The sequence below is a fragment of the Kogia breviceps genome, chromosome 9, assembly GCF_026419965.1.
Source record: "Kogia breviceps isolate mKogBre1 chromosome 9, mKogBre1 haplotype 1, whole genome shotgun sequence".
NCBI lineage: Eukaryota > Metazoa > Chordata > Mammalia > Artiodactyla > Physeteridae > Kogia > Kogia breviceps.
The window spans coordinates 18,297,080-18,319,007 of record NC_081318.1 but is presented as its reverse complement, the minus strand read 5'-3'; the positions used below and the strand labels follow the sequence as shown (position 1 = coordinate 18,319,007).

The following is a 21,928-nucleotide window of genomic DNA, read 5'->3' as shown; positions in this document are numbered from 1 at the left end:
GACATTCTGTCAGGCCAAAGCTACAAAACCTCACCCAAAATAGATCAAATATTTTAAATATTTTCTTATTTGCACCGCTCACAAGTATGTCTGCAATGCAAAGCCAATTATGAGATTGGCTTTTATTTTTTTCCTGAAATGAGAGAAGATATGTTTTCTGGTTAAAAGGGGACACCAGGTCTCACCACACAGTGTTGGTTGGATTTCAGACAGTCTTCGGTGAGCCTGGGACGGAAGAGGAAACACATACAGCTGAATAAACACATGCGGAGCAAGGGGGTCTCTCTTAGAACTTTGCCATCTGGGAGTCCATCTCGTGTACTTGTCTGAGCTTCCCCATCAGAACGGTGGTTCTTTAAAGGCAGGTGCAGGGTTTTTACAAGACTATGGAAGGCACAGAACATAACGCTAAGCCTTGCAGGTAATAGGTGTGCAGGAGTTGGTTGAATGAATGAATGAATGAATGAAGAAATAGAAGAAGCCAGTTACAGCTCTGAGTGACAGGAGGAATTTCTCTTGAATGTAACCTTTTTGCTTTCTTTGAGGGCAGTGCTCAAATCCAATAGAAATGACTGAGGGAAGAGTGGAAACCATAGAGCCATCAGTTATCCTCCCTAGCTCAAGAAATAGGGAGACAGAGATTTCTTGTGGGAGACGGAGGGAACTGTCCAGTCCTGTTGGGTAGAAGTAGGGAAAGATAACATTTGTCTCAGATGGTCCTTCTTCCATCCACACTGGATCTTCTCTGATCACATACTCTTTCCATTTGTCAGGTCCTCACCCTTATCCCAGACAACCATGCCCCTCTTCTTACACCTGGTGCCCCGAGAGCCCAGCGCCTCTTTCTTCTTTGCCCCAGCACTGCAGGCTCTCACTTCAGCCACACCCTATTCATGAAAAAATTGGCATTAAGGCACTAAGGCAGGCTATGGCTTAAGGTGTTAGCCCTTTAAGCGTAACTATTGCTTCTATAGTGTCAAAGCCTTAATCCAAATGTGTGACTAAGTTGAGGACTGCACATTCAGGGCAGGTCCCCTCTCCCTGCTAGTCAGGCTGACCCTGGTGAAGGGCACCACTGGTCTGAGGACAAAGAGGGGCAGTAGCCTTTCCCAGTGTCCCATAGGTGACCAGATACCAGTGCCCTGGGGAGAGAGTGCTCATCTGTACAGCAGTTTCTTTAAAATAAAAAGTTTAAGGATAGTACAAAACCTGTGTACAGGGCTTGCCTGGTGGCGCAGTGGTTGAGAGTCCGCCTGCCGATGCAGGGGACACGGGTTCGTGCCCCGGTCCGGGAAGATCCCACATGCCGCGGAGCAGCTGGGCCCGTGAGCCATGGCCGCTGAGCCTGCGCGTCCGGAGCCTGTGCTCCGCAACGGGAGAGGCCACGGCAGTGAGAGGCCCGCGTACCGCAAAAACAAACAAACAAAACACAAAACCTGTGTACATGCTTTGCAGAATTAACAAATGTAATAATGTTGTCATAATTGCTTCAGATCTTCTTTTATATATTGCCAATAAATTTCAAGGTCTTTATTTTGTGGCTAGTACCATTTTCTCTCCCTTCTTATGGGCAACCACTATGTTGAATTGGGTGTGGTTCTAGTCTACCATTATTCATAAATAATTCATATGAATAGAATCATTCCATCTGCAACTTGCTTTTTTTTTTCATACAATTTGTTTTTGAGATCAAATACACCTAGTTCATTCATTTTAGCTGCTATGTAGTATTCCACTCTACACTATAGTTTATATAGCCTCTCCCCCACTAATTGCTGCTGGGATTTTTGCCAGTGATATTACTATTACAGACAATACTGTATAAAGAGCTGCCTTTTATGTGTCTCCTTGCTAAATAATATGAAAGCTTCCCAAGAGGATATACCTAAAACTGGAATTGCTAGGCAGGGAATGCATATGCTAAACATCACTAGATATTGCCAAATCACTATGCAAAGTGAATGTACCAATTTAATTTCTTATCCAAATGTATACACATTATCAACAACATTTAGTTTTTCAAAATTAAATGTCTTTTTCTTTACCAATTTGCTGGCTGTAAACTGGTGTCAAAGTTTTAATTTTCATTTTCCTGGTTACTAATGAGTTTGAGCATTGTTTCACGGTTTTGGGCCTTTGCATTTTTTCTTCTGTGGATTGTTATATCCTATTCCCATTTTTCACTGGATTTCTCTGTGTGTGTGTGTGTGTGTGTGTGTGTGTGTGTGTGTGTGTGTGTGTTTCTTTCTCTCTCTCTCTCCCTTCCACACCCACCTCCATTGATTTTCAGGCATTCTTTGATATTCTAGATTCTAATCCTTTGTTCTATACATTGCACATCTACTCTTGGCTTGTCTTTGTATATGGTGGCTTTTGTTGAACAGAAATTTTTACATTTTGAAGTAACCAAATTTTCTTTAGTTTAATTCTTACTCTATAGAAATATTACTTAGCTTTTTCTTGGTAAAAAAAAATGCTCCAAAATCTCAGTGTCTTATAACAAACGTTCATTCCTTACTCCTTCGTCAGTAGCAACTCTTCTGGTCCTGGCTGGGCTCACTGGCCCAACATAGCTCTTTATGTCTCCTCTGCTGGGACTCAAGCTAAAGAGCAGCCACGATCTGGGCTGTATTGGATTCCCACGCTGCTGTAACAAATTACCGCAAACTGGGTGGCTTAAAACAACAGAAAGTTATTCCTTCACTGTTCTGGAGGCCAGGAGTCCAAACTCAAGGTGTTGACAGGGTTGTTGGCTTTTTCTGGAGGTGCTGAGGGAGAATCTGTTCCATGCCTCTCTCCTAGCTCCTGGTGGTCACTGGCAATCCTTAGCATTCCTTGGCTTGTACATGTATCACTCCAGTCTCTGCCTCTGCTTTCACAGCCCCTTTTCTTTTGTCACTTGAACATCTCAAATCTTCCTCTGCCTTTTTCTTATAAGGGCACTTGCCATTGGATTTATGGCCCACCTAGATAATCCAGTATGATTTCTTCAAGAGATTCTTAACTTAATTGCGTCTGCAGAGATCCCATTTCCAAATAAGATGACATTTCCAGGTTCTGGATGAACATATCTTTGGGAGGAGGATAGAACCATTCAACCCATTCCATGGGACCTATTGTTATCATGGCAAAGGGCAGACACTCGAGGGTAAAAGCAAAATGTGATGCCTCTTAAAGCCTCAACTTGGGATGGACCCATCATCACTTTCAGCCACATCCCATGGTTCACAGCAAATCCCAGGTCAGGTGCTCCTACGGAGAGCACTGCAACGACACAAGGCAAAGGACATGAGTATTTGAATACCAGTCAAAGAGGAAGTGAATACTTGGCTACAGCAATCCAATCTATTACAAACTACATTATTTCTGAAGTCAAGTAATACGTGCGGCTTTTAACAAAAAGCCGCCATCATCCACCTCACGCACTCCTGCAACTGATCCTCCCACTAAGCGATAACCCTCAATGACTCCTTCTCAGTCTCCTTTTCTGGGCTTTAAATGGGGTGTCAGTTTCCACACATCTTCTCTTCACTGTTTGCATCATTTTTTCAGGTAACTTATTCCTGGTTTAAAAATACTATTTATAAACGAATGACTCTCAGGGGTATATCTCAAGCCTCATCCTCTCCCCTAAACACCAGATTTGTACATCCCACGACCTATCTGTACTTCCACTTGGAAGCCTCTGTTCATCTTAATATGCCTAACATATGTCTAGTATGATTCCCACCCCTCCTTGAAATTTATAACTCCCTCAGTGGTCCCCATTTCATTAAACAACACTACCACTCAGTTATTCAGACCATGAAAGGAGATATCCTTGATTCCTCTCTTTTTCTCACATCCCTCATCCAAACCATCAGTGAGTCCTGATGTGTCCAAAATTCAGTGCTTTCTCAGTCCCCCGACCACAACTCTCCTAGTCCAAGGAAGCACCTCTTGCCTATGAGGAGGCAACAACTCCCTCCTGCTTCTACCCTTGCAGTCTCTCTGCCTAGTCTGCACAGGGCAGCCAGAGTGACTTTCTTCTGTCGGCTCAACATCTTCCAATGACTTTCCATCTGACTTAGAGCAAAACCCAAAGTCCTTAATGTGGCTATAAGGCTCTGGATGATCTGATCGGCCATTGGTGCTCACTTCTCCCCAGTTACTCTGAAATATTTCTTATTTCTTTAGAACACACCCGCTATGCTTGCAGTTGGGCATGCCCTTCCTCTGTATATTCTCACTACCTGCTCCTTCATTTTGTTCACCTCTCTATTGAAACACTTCTTCAAAGAGGACTTCCTGATTTCCTCTCTTCCTCTACACTTTCTTATTTTTCCTGTACAGCACTTTCCACCTCCTGATATTACATATTTATGTATTAGCTAATGCGTTTATCTGTCTCCCTTTATCAAAATGTATTTTGTTCACAATGAATGCCTAGAACATGCCCTGGCATGTGGGTGACACTCAATAACTATTTGTTCAGTGAATGAATGAACTATTGTGGGGGGAGTTGGTATTTACTTTCATATTCTTAACAATATACTAATTCTACTATTTATTAAAATTTCAATAGTAGACATTTATTATTGATTTCCTGCTAAACAAGGTGAAGATTTAGCTCTCTTGTCTACCATCATCCATCCTATTAACATGTTCTTGCTCATTCTCCTCTGAAACAAATTACATCATCATTGTTTTGGTGAAATCAATATGCAGTGTTTACATAATTATGACTGTGTAAATTTTTTCTCACAGTTGAACTATATAGTGTACAATAACCACTTTTCCTTTCTCATAAAATATTTTATATTTTCTGAAATTATAATGACCTCAATCTTATATTTACTTATTTCCTATGTACCTATCATAAATGCTTTCCCTAAGAATAGAGCAGGTAGTCTATCTACTTGTCTTTTTCTTAAAATATCCTTCCTGGAGTCCTCTGCTCCAGCCTCTACTGATTGTTTTCTTGACCAGCTATTGTCCTGGAATTTTCTTTCACTATCATCATGGGACCACTTTCCCCTGTGTCATGGGTTTGCATCCTCTATTTTCTGATCCTTGTCTTCGAAGCTTCTTGGTTTCTAGTTTCAACCCCAACTTTTTTCCCCCTTTGAAGCATATAATCTCAAGAACTTAATAACTTCAGAATGAAATATGTTTTCATTCATTGTACTGGATGCCCAGTGGGCCCTTTGAATCTGGAAACTTTTGCCCTTCAGTTTGAGGAAATTTTAACGTATTATTTCTTTCGTAATGTCATTCCTACAATTTTCTGCAACACTCAGATGTTGGATATTTGATTGATTCTCGAACGTTCTTATCTTTTCTCTCCTTTTTTCTATCTTGTCTTTTTCTTCTACAGAATTCTGCAAGATTATTCTAAACTTTATCCTCCATTTCTTGAATTTTTATAAATTTCTGTCATAGTATTTTTCATTTACAACAGTTCTTTCCTGTTCCCTGCAAATACCTTTTTACAGCACATTTCTCTTGTTTTGTGGCTACAGCATCTTCTCTTATCTCCCTGAGAATGGTAATTATAGATTTCTTGAAGTTATATGGTAATTATAGTTTTCTTGAAATTTTTTTTCCATTTCTCACCCTGCCTCTTTTTCCTCTGAGTTTCTTTTTTCTGTTGTCCTAATCTCTCTTTCAGAGCCTTTCCTTAACTTGATGTTCGTATTTAAGAGTGAGATGCTAAACAGCCAGTTGAAAGTTCCTGTGCACAGTTCACAAAAGGGCCTTGGGTGTTAAGACAGACATTTCCGGAGTTCCTCAGATGTTGTGCCTTTAGATTTTTTTCCATGAGCATGCCAGTTTCCCTGGAGTGGAATCCCCCAGTTTCCTTTCTGTGGAGTAGAAACCTGACTGTGATAGTCCTGGAGCCCCGCAGAGTGAGGGGTCGGGGCTCAGTGTTCCTTGAGCAGACGTTCATTTCAAAGTCAGTGTTCAGCACATGGCGTCTTTTCTGTCCACTGCTTTGCCTGACATTCTGAGGCCAGCCTTTCTTTTCAGAAAATAAACTTCCAGTTTCTGTCTGGTTGAGGGAGGGGTGTGCATCTGGCTGGGGGGGTGGGGAGAGGAGTATCTGGGCTTCCAACTGTTCCTTACTCAGATTTTCAACCAAACCTGTTTTCTGCTCCATCCCTCACCCTCAGAGTTTCCCAGAGCTTCCAAATCCTGAGTTTTTCCTGGTTTTGAGGCTTGAATCGGCTCCTTTCTTGTCCATCAGCCTTCCTCTCTACAGGGCCAGAGTTCAATTTCTCATCTCCGGTAAGTCAATTATCAACCATCCATCCATTTTCTATATTTCAGAATTTGGCTGACATCGGATTATGTTGATTCCTTTCCAGCACTCTTTGCCCTGTAGGATTTATTTATGACCTTTTCTTTCTTTCTTATTATTTTGATGAAGTTTGAGAAAGAGGCAGAAATAAATGAAGGTTGTGCATTTGATCTGAGTTTAACCGTATCCTCAAATTTTTTCAGTCTTTTCATTAGTACATTTTGTTTTTTATGATTTAAGAATCCTGCCATACTCTATCTTAAAAATATTCTCCTACAATTTTCCCTAATCATTTTCAAGTTTTGTTTTTCACATAGTCTAGTTTCTTTGGGTGTGGGTAGGAATTCTGAATCTAATTTTATTATTTTCACATAATCAATTGTAACCTTACCATGGATAGAATAGTCCACCATTTTCCCCCTGATCTGTAATGCCTTCACTATTATTTTTAAAAGTTTCCAAAAATGCTTGGGACTGTTTTAAGGCTTTCTACTTTATTCTATTGGTCTATTTGTCTTATGTTAATTAGAATTGCCCAATAAATATATTAGTCCTTTTTTTTAGACCTTTACTTTTCCATATGACTTTTAGGATTGTTTTGTCAAGTTCTACAAAATGTATCATTTAGGGATTTTAGTTGGAATAATAAATGCATAGGTTAATTTGAGGAGAGTTCACATCTTTATAGTTTTTAGGTTTGCCATTTATAAAAGTGATATATTTCACCATTTAGGCAGGCCTTTTATGTCCTTAAATCCAGGAAATAAAAATTTTGAAATTTTCTTGCACATGTTTTGTTACATTTATTCCCAGCTAGTGCACACTTTTGTTAGTAATATGAATAGCATATTTCCCCACTATATTTTAAAATGAAAGATGACTGGTTACAGGAACTCTGGATTTTTGCATACTGAACTTGATTCCAATAATCTTGTGAGATTCTTTTATTAGTTCTAATATATTTGATGATTCTCTTGAAATTTCTACATAGATAATCATGTCATAGCAAATAAAGACATGTGTTTTTCTTTCTAATTCCAATAACTCCTATTTTTTTTTCTATTTCTTTGTCTTGGTTAGGACTTCCAGCCCAATTTTTAATTGTAAAAGAGATAGTATTCCTTCTTGTCTTTTCATTGATTGTACCAGGAATACTTTTAAATATCATCATTAAGCATGATGTTTGCTCTATATTTCTGGTAAATGTCTCTCATTATGTTTATAAAGATTCTATTGCTAGTTTTTTAAGAGTTTTTTTCCTATAAGTGATTACTAATTTTACCAAATATTATTTTTTAGCTATTGAGATGATCTTTCTCTTTTCTTTTTTCTATTTTTTTAAAAACTTTTAAACTGCTAGTAGTACGTAATATGTCAATAGATTTTCAGATTTTGACCATCACAGCATTGGCCTTGTCTTCTTTTTCTTTGCACAGTTAGATTCAATATGCTAAGTTTTTCATCTATGTTCGTAAGTACACTTAGTCTAATTTTCTTTTCTTTTCTTACTGTTTTTGTTGTCCAATTTTGGTATCAACAGTCTACCAGTCTGATCTGATTGTTTTATAAACTTGAGTCTCTGGACATACTTCATTTGAGGAACAGAAGGTGTGTGGGTTGGTGGTGGGGGCGTTCTACTGTCTTTTAAAATGTTTGAAGTATCTGTTCAATAAAGTAGATATTTTAAGCTGGAAGAATGTATATTTTTCATGCAACTCAATGAAGTGATTTTAATTTTGAATGAAAAAAGTATGGCCTGCTTTTACTTTCCCAAATTGACACACTAGCAAAATAAAACTGCTTACTACTGATCTACATGATCGCAAATACTCAGTTGGAACTGAAAAAATACAGTGAATCATCCAGATGTTTCCAAATGTCTTTTTAGATTTGTTATGGTTTGATCAGGTAGATATATCCTACGCTAGGCAAGCTGTTCTTTATCTGGGATGATCCAAGTGGGAAATAAATTCCACAGAAATTTCCTATATGAATCCTGTATTTTTAGTGTCATTTACAAATGACTTCTGGAAAAAGTGAATACCATTCAAGTAAAGTTTCCCATGGCAGAGATTGGCAACATATATCTCTTTTCTCTCTTTTTGTTCCATTTCTTTCTTATTCCTGCTCATTTTTTAAAAAGTAAAAGGACAATGAAAAAAGAATTTTTCTGTATCATGGTGTATATTACATGCAGTTTGTTAACTTATTCTTCCAACTATAGAGTTCCTGTACAATAAGTCTAGTTTCAAACACACAAAATAGGCTGAATGATTTGCTCATCCACAAAACCCTGTATTCAGAATTTATCTAGGGAAACATATGTCTCTTTTCTAAAGACATAATCCAAAAATATTTAGCCATTTATCTCCTAAAAACCATGCAAAATGCATGTCCTTTCCATGTTTCCTGCTGATAATATTTTCCCCATTCATAGCACAACTTTTCTTTCCTCTGGAAAGCTGGTACTTATTTTATTCATCAATGGCAAATTATGCCCTGATGCTGCTCAACCAAAGGGTATTACTCAAACAGGCAGGGAGAATGATGCTTGGAGTACAATCAGCAGTGGCCATGGAAAGCAGCACATTCAAACAGGCCTCACTGAGTTACAGTCCATACTGCCTAGAGATCACAGGCGCCAAGCATCCCTGGACACAGGTCATGTCTTCACACAGATTTCACCAGTTGAGTTGTTTTCAGAACTCACTGATGTCTGCCCTACAGTGTCTTCAAGCTCAGCAGTTTACCAGACTACGAAGTGTCATCCTATCTTTACAACCTGTCCCCAGCAGCCCAGATGGGTTGTGTTCCCGAAGTTTATTTCCAAATCATTTATTGGGGATCAGAAAACATTTTCCCATAGGAACAATTTTATAAACAGTGGTGTTCCACACATGCCTGGTTGAACCACAGCGTGCTTGAAATGTAGCATTGACTGTCCTATTCCCACAAGCCATTCTTTATTCTGCTTCCCTGGGAAAGTGCATTCTGAGTTTTAACTTGGGATGCCTGAAGCTCACCTCTCCCTCTGCCTGGCAGCCTTTGCTGTAAGCTTTTTTTAGGCTGTGCTGCAGTAGCAGTTGGGAGGAGGGGACAGAGTAGCCTTCCCCCCAAAAGATGAGTGTAGGTTGATATAGATGTCCCTGGGTAACTTGTTAGTGCTTCAGGGCTGAGGAAGGAAGCCACCATAGGGATCAATCACTTGCCAAGCCTTCTGAGTGAGGCCCAAAGGGCAGGGACTTTTTCCTAAGTAGAGCTCATTTCTAATTTGGATCTTCGTAAATAGGGAAAGGCTTATACAGCAGAACCTAAGACTTTTGAAGACCATGCTTCTGGACTTGTAATTAGCCGGGGAAAATATTTTAACTCCTCTTAGTCAGTGATGAAACAGTCTCCAAACACAGCAATAGTGAACAGACAGAGCACCTAGAGCACCTGGACCCAGGCCTGACAAATAGGAAGTGCTCAGTCTCTTGCTGTTGAATTAAGCACTGATCGACAAATTGAGTGAATTCTATATTGAGAAGTATAAGACCACAGAGTATATATGTACACGGGCTAGTTAATTTCATTTTAATTCAGCATCTCCTAATTCTGACCCTCTCATAGCACACATCCTACCCAAGGAAGAGTTGGTTGGAGTCCTTTCAAGAAGTCACTATAACATCAGTGTCATCTCTGTGGGCATATGCATCCATCTACACTAGCACCAAAGCAGGTGCTGGGTTCCTTCGTACCCTCTCTGTTGTACTCAGTTTCTAGCAATATCTCTCTGTTGCCAAATCTGAATAAACAAAGAGGAGGGGGAGGGAGAGAGAAAGGTGATGTGGAAAACCAATGAGGATAGCCAAGCCCTTAGGACCCTGCCTAGCTGAGTTTCTGGCAGCACACTTGTTCTGGCAAACATTACCTACTAAAAAAGACCTACTTTTAAAAAATTAGTTGTTTTTATAACATACGTAGACATATTTTAGGAGGCTGTGCCTCTTTCAGGTTGAAATCTAGCCTGTACGTCAGACCTGAGTCCTAGCCATTTCAGGCTTTAAAATTACATACACAATTTAACTTCATTTTGTATGTACAACTACTTTTAAAAGAAATACGCTATCAAGGATCCATCAATTAAAAAGCCTTCCCCACCTCCACCCCAGTAAACTTACGGACTGTTAAGTCTCATGGACCGTGCTTTCTTTTTTAAAGTTCCATTTGTGTTCTACAAGACAGCCTCTTTCTCCAAGATTAACATTTCTTATGATTGTTCCTGACAATGGATTCACTTCCAGAGGCCCTGCTAAGGATAACCAAAAAAGGGCATGTAGCAGGCTGGTTTTGGCAGCCTGCACGCAGCTTCAGAGCTTTTTAGGTCTTGGTTTTTCTGATGAGTGATTTCCTGAGCATGCCTAGGGAATGACAGGCATCTCCACAGGCAGGCTGCATCCACCTCGGCTGGGGTGTCGTCACTGGCTGCCTATTAGAAAAACTACAGGACAATGCATACCACCGATGCCGACTGTAAACATAGGGGATATGTGTTCACTTAGCATGGACTTCTGGGAGGGGCTAAGGAAGGGCGGTCTGGAGTTTTATTGAATAGAGCAGAGTGTATTAGGCTGCCTGCCTGCCTGCCCTCTTGCTGTGCTTCTGCTTAAAGAAATCAGTCCTTCCTCTCCGACTTAGTCCCTGGGAAGAAGTTTCAGCCTGAGAGGTAAGGCACAGAGGGCTTTCTTATAATCTCCTCCAGAGAGTATGGGGACTTTCTCCGGGTTTCAGTCAACATTCCTGGCCAGGGTAGCTGGAGATGCGAGATTGTAAACGCCAATAAACCATGCAAATTCTCAGAGCCAGACCGGGCTTTGCTGCCCTGCAGATGTTCCCGGAAGACAAACAGGATGAGATCTCAAGTTTTGTTCTTAGAGTTGGGACTAGAGGAGCGATTATATAGGGACTTCTATTCAGGGACCACTGGCAACTTTGATAAGATAGCCTTTTGTTCAGGAGTGCCATGGGGGTTATACCTGATAGCCATAGGTCAGTGTCAGTAGCCGGTCTGTGCCTGTCTGTTCACACCAGCAGTCTCTCCTGCATCTTTAATTATCAGAGATTTAAAGAGGTTTTGCTTTTAAAAGAACAAGAACTTTTTAGGTTGATGAGAAGCCAAAAAGTGATAATTTTTAACCAAAGTCATTTACATTTTATTCTGCTACCAGTGTTTAAGACTAGACTTCTAGAGCTGCAAGGAAATAAGGTCGGTGGGGGGGGGGGGGGAAGAGCACTGGCATTTAGCACCGGCTGGGTTAATGTAACCGATCTGATATTTGCTGAGACAGAAGATGCCTCCCATGATCTGTTTCCTATAAAACCTAATAATGAGAGAATGCATGTGCTAGAGGGTGTGTTTTTAGAAATCGCATTTAACATCCGACCAAACTATTTCTTAAGACATCTTATTTTCTGTTTGAAAGCATGCCTGGGTGTCACTAGAGAATTTGAAAAAGGTGTAGGTTGCAAATGTGTTCTGAAAAGGGAGGAAACAGCCTTTCATTTCAAGATAGTCCGACATATTGGGGCATCGTATACAGTAGTACAAGGCAGCTAGTTGGTAGTAGCCTGGAATTCCTTTTAGAGAGAGCTGATTGTAAAGGGTGGGGGAATTTTAGTGCTGTAGCAATGCATGGTCAAAAAAATGGGTGAGAACAAAGTACTTGGTATTCATGGATCCCTTCGATTAATAGGGCTATGCAGATGGACTTGTAAACTGAAATAGTAAAATCCTTCTAATGTGTTTGGCAAAACCAGACATGGATGTCTAGAGCTTAAGTGAAGACTAGGTGGTATGTAGCAAGAAGGGCAAATCTGATCTTTTTAAAAAAATAAACCTGGATGTTAAAGGTTTCCAACTCCAAATGACTGACTCAGTTTGATTTTATTCCATGGATAGAGGTGGTTTTGTGTTGCAATTCATTAATCTTCTCTCTTTGTATTTAAGAGTTTGGGGATAATTTTCTTGAGAATGCCTCCCTTTCCTTCTAGAAGTGATATATGAGTACAGAATTCCCTGTGAATTTCTTTTCCTGGAACAGTTCTGAGTAAGTGTGAAAGAAAGGCTGCAGGCAAAAGCTATAGTTTGATTATTGTCCTTCCCTCGAAGAGATCAAGTTCCAAACTATTTTCACAGTGTTTTTAATGTCAATCAAAATATGGAGAGCAATTTCTTTTTCAACTGTTCTCTAAGCCGTGTAGGGAATGCAGTTTGGAAGGAAATCTATAATCTTGGGATTTGAGGATAAATTCCATTTTGAAACCAACATCTCCGAATCCCTGAGAGTTCAAACTTTGCTACCACCGCTCTCTCCCGTCCTCCTCGTGTGCTCTCTCACCCCCAACAACCAGAAAAACACATTTTTTCGAAATAACGCTTTAAGTGTTCTACTCTACATAGTGATGGAACAAGGGGATTTGGATATTTTACTTTATGTAGGACTTTAGGCCACTCTTTGTGCTACTTTCCTCTTGTTGAATATTAGCTAGGACACATCTCCCCAAATAGGGAGGTAAATGGAGCACAATGAAACCACGGTGCAAAAATTTTCATTTTATTAAAATCATTCAATAAAGAGAAATACAATGGCAAAAGACTGGAATAAAAAGTCACTCATAAAAAGTTGATCTTAGCACACACAAGCAATGTACTATGAATTGATCCATAGGTAACAGGCTGGGTTGTTTCCATTGTTCAAAACCAGTAGAATGCACAATTTAAATAATTAGGATCAAAAGATTGCTTTAAATAAATACATAATTCTTACATTAAAGTTAAGAGAAGGTTCAAACTGAAGTTTAAAGGATTTAAGTGAGATACATATAAGTATGCCCTGACAGTGAGGCTATTAGCAATTCTAATTGGCTCCTATGATTGCCCTGAGGATCTCCTGCTCTGGGGCAGATGGTATAGGGTCCTGTGTTCAGCCATGGGAAGTTCCAGAGTCCAGCCTACATAGTTTCTGTTCTGATATGCAAAATGTACCTTAGTAGGCCTTTTCTTAGAAACACATGTAGTTGTCTCCATTTGTCATTTTCACGGTAGGATGGTTACTAGTTAGTCATTCTTTAGCAAGACAAAGAAGTGACTTAGACATGGGCATGAGGAGGGATTAGCTGGTTGCCCACCTGCCTGCAGTCTATCACATGTCTCAGAAACGTGGTAGGGTGAGGCCCCGGTGGGAGACGGGGGAAAATGCTGACGAAGTGGTATGCAAATAGCATGGTAGGACTAAGGAGGAGGTTAGAAAGATGCTGCCAAAGAATTTTCAGACTTTAAAAAAGAGTTTTCTGGGTAAATTCTCTCAAAGCCCCAACATAGAACCATTTGCTCCTTACTGAAAGTCCTTCATCCATCAAGTTAATCCAAGTTTATTACTGGAGAGAGGCTTATAGGTTCTGAGTAGTTGGTTAATTTAAAGAGATACTTGTAGCTGTGGCTTCACTCAAGAGAGGTCCGTCCCAGTACTGGTTCCCCTATTTAAAAAGCCCAAACCTTTGAGGGGAGTCATCAACTCTTTGACCTCATCTGTAGAATGGGCTTTCTAATGTTTCTCGCACCTCCCACAGTGGTTCCGATGTGTAAATGAGATGAAGCTGTTCACCCCCTCTTCTCTATAGGCTATATACTCCACTGCCTGCAGTTTGAGTCCTCTGGGCATTATGCTCATGTTGGCTGGTATCTGCACTTCTTATCTATTTTCCCTAATTATCTGCTCCTTCCTTCCTCATATTTGAGGACCCTCGAGTGACACCTTCTGGATCCTACTTCTTTCTAAAACCCTGAACCCAGAGTTTAGGGGATACTGGTCCACCCCAATGTTGTCTAAATTTTGGCGTTGGTAATCCGAGACCAGGAGGACACAGGTATCAGGAGGCCAATAAAACTGGTCGTCAGTGGTGTAAGGCGTATCCAGGAACCTGAAGATCTAGTTGAATGGAAGACCAATGACAAGGTGCTGACAACAGAAAGGCCTTAGTAAATGAGGCAGCTTCTCTGCCTCCAGCCAAAAGCATGGAACTAATCCCAGCATGTCAAGCCTGGGCCTTGTAAGGAGGCTGAGGTAATCAGGAGCACCTGGCTGTGGTTCCTGTCGGTATTGAGACCAGACTGCTCCCGGGATCTGCCCTCTCGTCTCTGTTTGCCTCAGTCTTTAGTACCCCAACTGGGTCCCCTGTAATTGACCCTGGGTGGCACCCCTGACTGCCCTCCCCCAGGCCTCCGCCTCGACCAGATCCTCTAGTTCTTCCACCCCCAGTCCAAACGGGGGGTTTCCCTGATCCAACACTGACAGCTTGCAGTGGCCTGGCTCTAGGATGAAGTCCAGACAAAGGCAGAAGGGTCAAGCCCAGGTATGTTCGAGGCAGGGGAGCGCCTCGTCACATTTTAGGCCGAGGGAGAAAGGTTGGAGCGGACAGAGGGGACGGTAGAGCCATCTCTGTGGTAAAGAGCAGCTCTGCTTCTCGCCCCCAGCTCACAGCTGGCTGGTGGTGGGTGAGGGCTGTGCGCGGAGGGGAGAGGGAAAGGGTGGCCGGGGGCTGCCCGCTCAGCTGTTCTTTCCCGTGGTTCTGTTGTTTTTCTCATGGGCGTCTTCGAGAACCTGATAAAAACGCTAACCCCTCAAAGGTCTTTTGCGAACCCGCCTTTCTGACCGGCGTGTGAGAAACCCTTGAGCCGGGGGAGGTCGGGGGTGGGGAGTGAGGTAAAGTGATCCCTCGTGGAGACAAGGGTGGATGGGACCAAAACCGGAGAGGAGGTGTCCTTTCTTGTTTCCCAGATTCTTTGGAAGGAAGACAGGAAGGTGTAAATACACACAAATATAGAAGGAGATTACCTCATATGGCCTCCATTTCAAAGAAAAGGAGGTGTCTCTAAGAGAAGCAGTTTTCTGTGGGGAGCTTAGGGACTGGAGAATTCAGGAATGGCTGCTGTTAAGTGTATGCTAAGAGCTTAATAAAAGGATTGCTAAACAGCAGTGAGGGAATGGCTCAAGGAAAATGAATACTTGCGGGAATATTTTAGGTGAATAGGGTGTTCTTATTAAGCACTCATTTTAGGATACGGCTTTCCTTTTAAAAAATGTATATGTGCCAACGATGGCTAACTTGATGATAAATTACTTTTTAATCATTTCCTGAGGCTTCTGGCATTGTTTTGTGAATACGTGGATGAAAGCACTTGACTGTAAGGAAGTCATCTCACTTGGAGAAAGACATATTAAGTAGGAACGTGTAATTAGTTCCTTTTACACCCACGTGTAACATTCCCTCTCCCTTGTCTCAAGCTGGAGAACTAGGCAGATTTCACCTGAATGCTAAAGAGGGGCAGGACCAGAGCAAGCCCGGAAACCCCAGCCAGGGACCCAAGGGCCAGAAATATCAAGGACTTTAGTTCCACTGGTGTCAGGAGGGTCTAAGCCAGAATGCACATAAAATACACCCATGGGCTAACATATGAATTATAGCTAGGTAAGAAAAAGGGAAACAGCAAAGATCAGAAGTCAGGAGGTTAAAAACCAAGAGCTCGCTTAGCAAGGTAGTGTACTGACAGGTACGGTGACATATGTGAGAGCTCTTGACATTGTGTTCGAAACAAATAGACCCTTATATTGATAAGCTCCGGTAGCTTGAGTAATGGCGTAGAACTGTAAGATACATGTGGAATAATAAAGGGATGGAATCACAAGGAAATCCAAGAATAGGACCAAAGCCCAAAGAGAATGGGGCTGGAATCAAGGTGGGTCCAAAAACTCTCAGCAGAGGTCTATGTGCTGCCATTAATGTAACTCAGCTGCAGCACATGTGGCTGCTGCTTTTTGTTGTTCTGCAGACTGGAAAATTCCTTCTGTGCTTCCTGGTTAAATTCTGAGAGAGGAAATCTGATTGGTTCAGCTAATAACTATTGTCTTTGGCAAATCCCTTAGCGGAGGCAACATCAAGGGTTACTGGCAAGCCTATGGATGAATTACCAGTGTGTCTGGCTGCAGTAGTCACCCCTGGGGGAAAAAAAGCCCAGTGGGCAATTTTAGTTAGAAGAGAAAGTTAGGCATGGAAAGCAAATTAGCTGAAATATCCAACAGCTATCAATGAATATCATTTGCATTTTTATGTGACTGAATTCCTAGAGAGGCAAACACCCACTGTCAGGGTCATACAGTTCCTGATTATCACTTTGGCATGGCCTGATGAACCGATCTTGAAGGAGTTGGCCTGGAAGCTTGTACCACTGATAATCGAAAAGATAAGAATTATCCATTTTAGAAAGATTCTAAAGAAAAGCACTTGAGTATCTTCATATGAGTCATAGGTGTGATATGGCTTCCCACAAAGTAAGGCAATCTTTAAAATTAAATATGTAATGACTTAATAATGTTAATAATGAAAAGAACTACATCTCAATGTAAATCACAGTACTTAACAAGTTTAATGCATAAAAGCTAGTATACTCTCAATCAAGGACATTTCAGTTCTCGGCAATGTTTGCAATGTAATCTTTCAGTCACTGAACACATGTCTCAATGTCTGTCAAGGGGAGTGAGAGAAGTTCTGGGCTGTTCTTCAGAGAAGTATTGACAAATATGCGAACAAGGGTGAGCGTCAAAGGCCAGAGGTGGTCCAGAGAACAGAATATGAGGAACAGATAAGGGATCTGGAGCTGTTTATCCCAAAGGAAAGAAAATGTAGGGGTCACATGGATGTCTTTCGAACATTTGAAGAACTTTTATATAGAGAGGGGAGAAGGCATTTGTGTTTCTCAAGACAGCAGAACTGAATACATAAGATGCATAGATTTTTTAAAGCTGTGCAGGGCCTTAGGAGTCATTTAGCCCAGGGAGTGCCAATAATTTTTCCTCTGTTTGCCAGCTTTAAACAATTGGTAGTGACCATCTGGAATACTGTGTTGAGAAGGATTCTGAGGCTGAGTTTAAACTCTCTGTGGGCAAAAAGCGCTGTCATTTATAGTGACGTCTGTTGTGGAAGAAAAGGGCCATTGCTACTCAAGTACCATGTATTTCACGTGATTGATATGGTCTGTAGGTTCCTAACCTCTGCACCTTGCATCCCTGGGAGGCCACTCAATTATTGCAATAGGTAAACAAGTTCATATGTGCAGCAAATGATTTTGACAAACTGAGTAAACAATGTGTGCTACTATTTTTCTAATTATATAGATGCGTTATGATGACACAAATGTTAATTTATTTTAAATAGTTATTGAATTCACAGTAGCTTTTGGTATTGTGTTTTCTCAATCAGTGGACCTAAAACATGTCATTATATTGTGTGTGGGAAGTTTGGGGCAAGAAATTTGGGATCTTGAGAAGAAATTCTTAAAAAGAAAATGAACCAATAATCTATTTTTCATTTTCTAGATGAGAAACTAAAGCTTAGCCACACTGAGTAAAATTATACACATATTTGTAGGTTTCTTTGATTCATGTCAGTAAGATTCATAAGGGCAGGAAACATTTATTTTTTTCATTAGTATATGCCTAGTGTCTGGTACATCACAGAAGCCCAGTAAATATCTGTTGAATGAAAGAACAAACCAAGTGACTTGACCAAGGTTGCCCAGTTAATTAGTGGCAAAGGTGGTTCCAGAACACACATCTCCTGAGTCCCACACTGTTAACCTTTCAGTACACCAGTTTGTTTCTCCTGATAGCACAAATGTGCCATTTTAACAGTTTACGGGTGTGGATTGTACAATGCAGCCTGATTTGCCTCCAGTCCAGGAGATATTAACCAGCGTCTTAATTGGAGGCAACTGTAGGGTTTTCTGAAAACATGCATCCCTGAGACCCATCCACTGGGGTCCAGTTTGTGAAAACTCCCTGACGATTCTGCTAAAACACCCTGACTGAGAAACAGTTCTGCACATCTGTGCTTAAAATAACTTATAGTAGATGCATGGAATCACTTATTCCTCAGAAGCCTAGTTGTTTAGTTTCAAGTTAATTTCTTTCTAAAAGTTACAGCTGTCTATTCCAAATAATCAGTTTTGATGAAGAGTCCCTCCTGAAGCACTAGAATATTTATCTGAAAATTCCTCCAGCTTCCAGTACTCTTGGTTTGGCTGCAAAGTTATCAACCCGGCAAGGTCAAGCTTTCTGATGAGAGTTCCAGTGGTTGCTTTTGTAAAGCATTGAAAATGCGGCAAGAATAAAATTTCTCATGGTATTTCTACTTCCTGTTCCAGCCACCATTACTAAGTGAAACTTAGGCTTCGGGGGAGGGGTAAATTGAGGAAAAAATTGTCTCTTTAAGTATTCCTGTCCTTAGGAAGTTTTGAAGATTGGTTACTTTAGATATTTAACTTACCAAGAAAAACAGAAAATGTTTTTCTGTCTTCTCCACTTTGTGGTGGGGAATGTACAGATCCTGATTGGGAATAGGGGAGAAGCTTCCTCCACTCCCACCGGCCATCTCCTCTGAGGCTGGGGCCTTAGGTGCTTCCCTGGGTGGCCCTTTCAGAAGCCTGTGAGCCCTAAGAGACAAGAGGCCTCAGGTTCATGGAAAGGGGGAATAATTTGCTTTTGCAGGACAGAAAATCCATCTCTAGGGTCTTTCTTTACTCAACAGTCAGGGGTTACATTCTCTGTATTGCACAGAAGAATCTACCATATTCAGAGCACCGAGTACATAAATTATATTCACTAAGGATTGTAGGGCTAAAACTATCTCTGCGTGAGCAAACTGGTCCAATAAGAATGCCAGAATTGTTGCTATATTTGTACCGACGGTATTTGGTTTACAGAGCAGCGCTTCCACTGTGTACAGGAAAGCAGAGCTTGCTGGAAAAGAGCAGCTAAAAAGGAGTTAGATTAGGACCCACATCTGCATAATGACGCGACAGTGACTCAGTCTCCTTTTCCCCTGAACTGTCTCCCTCTCCATGCTCCCTAAACAGTGGTGTGTGGATCCAGCTCACACTAGCTCCCAAAAGCCAACCGTTAAACTTTTAAGATTTTGAGAACCAGTTGTTACACACTGTCATTATTAAAAATTAAATTATATAGACTTTCGGTTAAATAAATTGTATCAAAACCATGGTAATAAATACTCAAAACTCATCCCTTCCTGATTATTTTACGCTTTACTATTATCTGTGCTCTCAAGGTTAGTTGCATCTATTGTGTCCATATGATGGAAACACTACCAAATGCTGTGCAAGAGAACTTCTTCTCCCAGTTCTTCATTCACAGATGTCATGCTGGGAGCTCGAGATCAACCACGATGGAAGTATTTACACCCTGGAAATTAGCAAATGCTACAAATCAGACTCTTCTCACCTGCCAACCCCCAAGGCTTGTTATCAAACATTTACTAGCACACCTCTGACCCTAAGGTATCAAGTCAGTAAAATTAGCCTCTACCCTGAAGAGCCAATCAGGATACCTTTGTTGTTTAGTTACATGCATATTCATAACGTATGCTTATGACTGCCTATTTATTTCTTCACTCGTTTATTATTTCCAATGCTCCTAGAACATAAGCACCATGAAATCAGAGACTGTCTGCGTTTTTCAGGTGCTGTGACTTGAGCCTAAAAAAGTGCCTTGACCCACATATAGTGGGTGCTTCATATGTGAGTTAAATGAGTAAAGGAATAAATGTCCATAATTTCTTCTTGATAAGAAAGCTGAAGCCAATATTCATGTTTGAATTCATTGATTCCTCTCTAATTGTATCAGTACTGAGTGCTTACAGTAGCGCCTGACACAGGCCAAGTAACGAATCAAATAATCTTCATAACAATCAGATTTACAGATGAGGAAACTGAGTTACAATCAGGCTAAGTAACACATCTGATGTCACACAGCTAGTAAGTGGCAGAGGTCAGGATTCAAACCTGGATAATCTGGCTCCATAGTCCACATACTCAACCACCACACTGTGCTGCCTAATTACTCCGTTTGATTTTGTGCGAGGCTCTGGGGATGTGACTTATTTGAGAGCACACTTTGAAATCAGGAAGACTTGAGTTTGAATCTCAAATTTACCATTTTCTAGCCTGTTTCTCCACCTATAAATATAAAAAGGAGATAATTGTTCCTCCATTCTGTACTTGTTATAAGGACTATAAATAACACCCCTAAACTGCTTTGCACATGATAGGCACTAAGTTAAAAATTGTCAGTGGTCAGCCGTGGCTTCCTGTGGGGGCTATCTGTAGGCATGGGGCTCTTTTTAGTCCCCATGCCCTTAGCCACCCACTCTCCCCAGTTGCCTACTCTACCACCATCATGTAGATGGAGCAAAAGGAACCCCATGACATGAAGTCATGTCAAGTTCTTTAATGTCAGGTTCTCCAGGAAGTAGAACTAGGACCAATAGATACAGTTACAGGAAACCCTGTTTCAGGTCAGCATAAGCACTTTCTAAGCTAGATCAGCCTCTGGGACTTGGACAGCCCTGCTCTGCAGAGGCAGATGACCTCCACCATCCCTTTCAACTGCAGAGTTTTCTCCCCTACCCTTATCATTGGATCTGTGCTGCTTTTATTTTTTTTAGTAAATTTATTTGTTTATTTATTTATTTTTGGCTGCGTTGGGTCTTCATTGCTGCGCGCGGGCATTTTCTAGTTGTGGCGAGCGGGGTCTCCTCTTCATTGTGGTGCACGGGCTTCTCCTTGCGGTGGCTTCTCTTGTTGCGGAGCATGGGCTCTAGGTGTGCTGGCTTCAGTAGTTGTGGCATGAGGGCTCAGTAGTTGTGGCTCATGGGCTCTAGAGCACAGGCTCAGTAGTTGTGGCACACGGGCTTAGTTGCTCCACAGCATGTGGGATCTTCCCGGCCCCGGGGCTCCAACCCGTGTCCCCTGCATTGGCAGGTGGATTCTTAACCACTGCTCCACCAGGGAAGTCCCTGTGCTGCTTTTAATATTCCAAACCATCTTTATCTAGTATGGCTAAAGGGTTTTATTATTCCCGAGGCTGGGTTGTTTTGTAGGTTTTCAGTGTTTTAGACATGGAGTGAGAGAGGGAGAGAGGAAAGAAGAGAGAATGAGAGAGGGGAGAAGACTGAGACTTATCTAGGGAAAAACGTACTGAACTTAGGAGGGAGAGCAAATAGAAATGATTGATAGTTATCCCAAGCCTTTTAGGTCAGCGATGGTTGGGAAGGTAAGCTAACTCATTCAACTACCTTGCTGGCATACTTGTTAGATGACAAGCACTGTTCTGGTTGAAGGTGACTACCTCAGGGCAGTAAAGTAAATTAAATAAGTTGCCCAAGATCACACAACTGGCAAAGAGTAGAGCTAAATTCAACACTGTTCCCTGACTCCAACCCTTTCCATTTCCCTACAGCTGTCTGTTCTCTGTCTGTCCTGGGGAGAGTGATGGAAAACAGAGCAGGAGGTTTCCATAACCAGTCATTATAATTTGTCAGAGAGCCACACTGCAGTTCAAGTAGACAAGCACATTGTCTTTCCCTGCCGTATAAGGAAGTGGGGCTAAACACCATTGCTTTCACTACTGACTCAAGAGGTTATTCAAGTGAGTGTTCGACAGAATGAGAACCTAGGCCTATAGCAGCTTTTAAAAAGAAGAAAAGAAAAGAAACGTGCAGAAATATTTTTGTGTTTTCATTTTCTGGGAGCAGAGA

The 21,928-nt window shown here is 41.2% G+C and overlaps 1 protein-coding gene across 24 annotated transcripts in view; it reads left to right on the top strand.

Moving 5' to 3' along the window:
• Positions 1–6,115: 6,115 nt before the first annotated feature.
• CALD1 (caldesmon 1) overlaps positions 6,116–21,928 on the top strand; it is a 188,092-nt gene continuing 172,279 nt past the window's right edge. For 16 of the 24 annotated variants that reach the window (XM_067042122.1, XM_067042103.1, XM_067042109.1 and 13 more), the window contains exon 1: positions 10,668–10,988. The gene's annotated coding sequence lies outside the window, so the exon portion shown is untranslated. Of the gene's footprint in view, positions 6,268–10,667; positions 10,989–21,928 lie in introns of those variants that run through there. The other 8 variants (XM_067042119.1, XM_067042117.1, XM_067042108.1 and 5 more) reach the window with 5 other exon arrangements.